The sequence below is a fragment of the Arachis hypogaea genome, chromosome 18 (genome assembly GCF_003086295.3).
Source record: "Arachis hypogaea cultivar Tifrunner chromosome 18, arahy.Tifrunner.gnm2.J5K5, whole genome shotgun sequence".
Classification (NCBI taxonomy): Eukaryota; Viridiplantae; Streptophyta; class Magnoliopsida; order Fabales; family Fabaceae; genus Arachis; species Arachis hypogaea.
The window spans coordinates 57048667-57053518 of NC_092053.1; the positions used below are offsets into that span (position 1 = coordinate 57048667).

The 4852-nt window shown below is 41.8% G+C and overlaps 1 non-coding gene across 1 annotated transcript; it reads right to left on the reverse strand.

Annotated features, from left to right (window-relative positions):
• Positions 1–1211: 1211 nt before the first annotated feature.
• Positions 1212–1318, reverse strand: LOC112773507 (small nucleolar RNA R71). The gene has a single exon (XR_003188054.1). It is a non-coding gene; the product is annotated as a small nucleolar RNA R71 (small nucleolar RNA).
• Between the last annotated feature and the right edge of the window lie 3534 nt (positions 1319–4852).

The window sequence follows — 4852 nt, forward strand, 5'->3', positions numbered from 1 at the left end:
CCATTCTCTTTACTTTCTGCCATTTACTTTTATGTTCGTCTTCCCCATTTTCCATTTAAGATTCTGTAATTTATTTTCTGTCATTTATATTCAGTTCTTTATTTCTAGCATTTACAATTTCTGCTAATTACTTTCCCGCCATTTAATTTTCTGCAACTCTCAAATCAACTTTTGCTTAGCTCAACTAGAACATTCCTCCGATTAAAGTTGCTTGACCAATCAATCCCTGTGGGATTCGACCTCACTCTATTGTGAGTTTTTACTTGACGACAATTCGGTATATTTGCCGAAGGGAAATTTGTTGAGAGACAAGTTTCCGTGCATCAAGTTTATGGCGCCGTTGCCGGGGATTGATTTTGTATCAACAATGATTAGATTAGTGGATAACTAGATTGAGCATTTTTTTTTTCTTTTGTTTGATTTAATTTCATTTGAGTGATTTACTTTCAGTGTAGTTATTTTCTTTCCTTTACCCATTACCCGTTTGTAATGTTCTCTTATTTGTTACAATTCAGTTCACTAACCCACTAACTGTTTGATATATTGCATCACTCACACTAACAGCATTTTTGACAAGAATACTTCCTACATTTATCTCTTTTTTGCTTGTGCCTTGTTGGTTGTATGACAAGTAGAAGAAGCGGGGTTTCAACTTCCTTTGATTCTGAACCTGAGAGAACCTTCCTTAGACTAAGGAGGGAAGCAAGAGGAAAGAGAGTCGTTAGTGCTGAGGAAGAGGAGGGGTATTTTGAACCAGATATGGATGAGAATATGGAGAACCATCATGAAGAAGAGGCTCACAACCATGGCAGAGAAGGTCCAGTGCATCATGCGGGACAAGAGAGAAGGGTTCTGGGATCTTATATAAACCTAACCCAGGAAACTGTGGAAGTAGCATCCAAAAGCCAACCATACGTGCCAATAACTTTGAACTAAAGCCACAGCTCATCACCCTCGTTCAGAACAACTGTTCATTCGGAGGAAGTGTCCAAGAAGACCCCAATCAACATCTCACCACATTCTTGAGGATATGTGATACCATGAAGTCTAATGGTGTTCATCCTGACACCTACAGACTGCTTCTGTTTCCCTTCTCACTCAAGGACAAAGCATCTAAATAGCTGGAATCCTTCCCGAAGGAGAGTTTAACAACCTGGGAAGATGTGGTGAACAAATTCCTGGCGAGATTCTATCCTCCTCAAAGGATCAACAGGTTGAGAGCTGAGGTACAAACCTTTAGGCAACAAGATGGTGAAACTCTCTATGAAGCATGGGAGAGGTTTAAGGACTTGACAATAAGGTGCCCGCCAGATATGTTCAATGAATGGGTGCAGTTATACATTTTCTATGAAGGTCTTTCTTATGAATCAAAGAAGGCAGTAGACCACTCATCCGGGGGATCTCTGAACAAGAAGAAGACCATTGAAGAAGCCATAGATGTCATTGAGACTGTAGCTGAGAATGACTACTTATATGCTTCTGAAAGAGGCAACACTAGAGGAGTGATGGAGCTAAATAATGTGGATGTACTGCTGGCCCAAAACAAGATGATCACCAAGCAGTTGGCTGACCTTACCAAGAAGATGGAGAGAAATCAAGTAGCAGCAATCACTGCCTCATCACCAGCTCAAGAAGGAGTGAATACAGAGGCAGAGGGTGATCAGGAACAAGCCAACTACATTGGAAATTTATCTAGGCAAAACCATGATCCATACTCCAAAACTTACAATCCTGGTTGGAGGAACCACCCAAACTTTGGGTGGGGAAATCAACAAGATCAAGGCCAAGATCAGAGACGCCACAACCCCAACAACAATGCAGCTTATCAACATTCCACACAGAGATCATATCAGCACCCACCTAGCAACACATATCAACATCCTTACCAAAGCCAAAATGGCCCTTCTCATCCCTCCAATCTCAACTCACCATCATCCGAAGATAGACTCTCAAGGATTAAGACCCTACTTGAAAGCATTTGTAAGGAACTCCAAGAGAACAAGGTGTTCAAGGAGGAGGTGCGAGCTAATATCAAAAACCAGGGAGACACCATTAAGAGGCTAGAATTTCAAGTGGGATACCTCTCTGAGAAGATTTCCAAACCTACTGAAAGCTTCCCAAGTGACACAGAGAAAAACCCGAGAGGTGAAGCAAAGAAAGTAAGATGGGAAGACTGCAAGATGGTCACTATAAGTGATAAGGGGACTGAGGAAGAGCTGAACAAACACTTCGAACACTCTGGAGATACTTCAGCAGAGAAGCAGGAAGAGGGTCACCAAGAAACCAAAATTTCACAGAAGGAGATGCTGAAACTCTATGCACCTTTTCCCCAAAGACTCAAGGGTGGTGTGGAAAAGAGAATATACTCAAAGTTCCTTGATATATTTGCATCTCTCCATGTAAACATACCATTCATCAAGGCTCTCCAACAAATGTCCTCGTACATTAAGTATATGAAAGAGCTGCTGACCAGGAAAAGCTCACTCAAAGGAGGATAAACAATAGTGATGAATAAGGAGTGCAGTGCTCTCATTCAACCAGAGTTGCCTACAAAAAGGAAGGACCCAGGGAGTTTTCACATCCCCTGTGCCATAGGAGAAACAATGTTTGACAAAGGACTCTGTGACCTGGGAGCAAGCATCAACTTAATGCCTTTATCCCTTATGAAGAAGCTGCAGATCAATGAGCTAATGCCCACAGACGTAGTCATCAGGTTGACTGACAAAACTCAAAAACAAGCAGTAGGAGTGGTTGAAAACGTGTTGGTAAAAGTTGGGAACTAATTCCTTCCCACAGACTTTGTCATATTGGAAATGAAAGAGAGTCACCTTCACCCAATCATATTGGGAAGACCATTCCTAGCTACAGCCCGAGCGCTTATAGATGTGGAGCGAGGAGAGCTAATACTGAGAATACATGATGAACAACTTATTTTCAATATCTTCAAACCCTCACAAGAAGCAGATCAAGAAAACAAGGAACCAAGGGAAGATCACAAAAAAGCATTGGTGGAAGAAACAAGCACTGAAGCACAAACTGTACAACTGGAAATTCCTTTGGTTGCTGAGCAAAATAGTCAGGAGGTGTCACAGCTAAAAGAAAACTGAGAGGAGCCTAAACCACCAGAGTCATATGAGACCAGCAATAAAATTTCATTGGAAGAAGAGGCCACAAAGAGCAGGGTAACAGTAAAAGAAACAAAGAAGAAGGCACCAAGGAGGTGGAGGAACAAGAAGATCCCTACAGAGGATTTCTCTCCAGGGGATAAAGTGATCTCAGCTTATTTTCCAGTTATCCCATCTCATCTCCCCACCATCCCATCTCAGCTACCTAAAGTTTTCACCATCAACAGAATCCTCTCCTTAGAGCATGTGGAGATTCTTGATGAAGCCAATGGAGATAGGTTCACTGCGAGTGGGGAAGATCTGAAGCATTACCAACCACCCTGACAAAGTCAGAACGTCAAGCTAGTGACGCTAAAGAAGCGCTTCAAGGGAGGCAACCCATGTTTTATATGCTTTTAAAGTAGTTAATAATGCAAGGCTCATGAATTCCAAATCAACTTTGACACATACTTGAATGAATCTCCTTATGCAGCACATAGTGAAGAACAAGTTTGGTGTTCAAGGAACACTAAGAGGACATAAAAATCATGTCACTCTTAGCACCTTGAACAAATCTTTTTACACCACAGTACCACAAACTAAGTTTGGTGTCACCAATGTTGCATTCATGGACAGTTAATTAGTCAGTTGGTTTGTATTCATGTATAAGCACTTACCATTTAGAAACAAAAATTTTAAAAAGTAGTTATTCTTTCCTTTTAAATTTTGCCGCCACTATCCACAAATTTATTAATCACATTTCTTTTATTGTGTAGGAGAATTAATGGGACAATTGAAGGAGGAGGTTTCGGCCATTTCAAAAGGAGGGGACTATACACATGTCTCAAAGGGGAATGCATTGGGAAATGTTGCCATGCAACATTGGAAGAAGAACACGCTTGGAAACTGAACCAACCCCATCATAAAAGTGATGATCCTTGTACCCATCCCATGCTAAATCCCATCCGTTCATCATAGGCCTACACATTCAATCCATACTTTTCATTTACTCACCACTTCCCTATATAAGAGGTCCTTATTCCATACTCCTTTCACATTCCGATTTCCATCCTTTACACTTCCCACTTTCAGCACCCAACTCCTTTTACCCCATCAAAGACACACTCCCCACCTTCACATATCAACTCCTACTCATGGCATCATCGAGCTCCAAGAGGCAAAAGAGGAAGGAACCGGTGGAGAGCATCCCTTTCGATGAAGGGAGATTCAAAACTGCATTCCATGAACTCGAATTTGTACGGATAAAGCTCAAAAAGATATTGCCTGAGTTAACATTCCAGTTCAACGAGGATGAGTGCCCACAGATTCGAGAGAAGATTGAACAAAGGGGTTGGCAAAGGCTCACGAACCCAGAAGCAAAGATAAATGCAAACCTCATCAAAGAGTTCTATGAAAATGTGGTCAGAGAAGACAAAACCAAGGCCCCCACCTTCAAAATTTATGTGAGAGGAACAGAGGTGGACTTCAGCCCCAATGCCATAACAAGGATTCTTCAGCTGAAATTGCCACATTTTGATGAGCCCAGTTATCATGTAAGAATAAGTAATGGCCCCGACAATGATGAACTGGAAGAAATTGTGAACGATATGTGTCTTATAGGATCCGACTAGGAAAGGTATTCGGATAGGAGACCCCGGTTCATCAGGAGAGGAGACCTCATCCCGGAAGCCAAGGGATGGTTTGAGCTTGTGAGGAGATCTATCCTCCCAACCGTGAACAATTCTGAG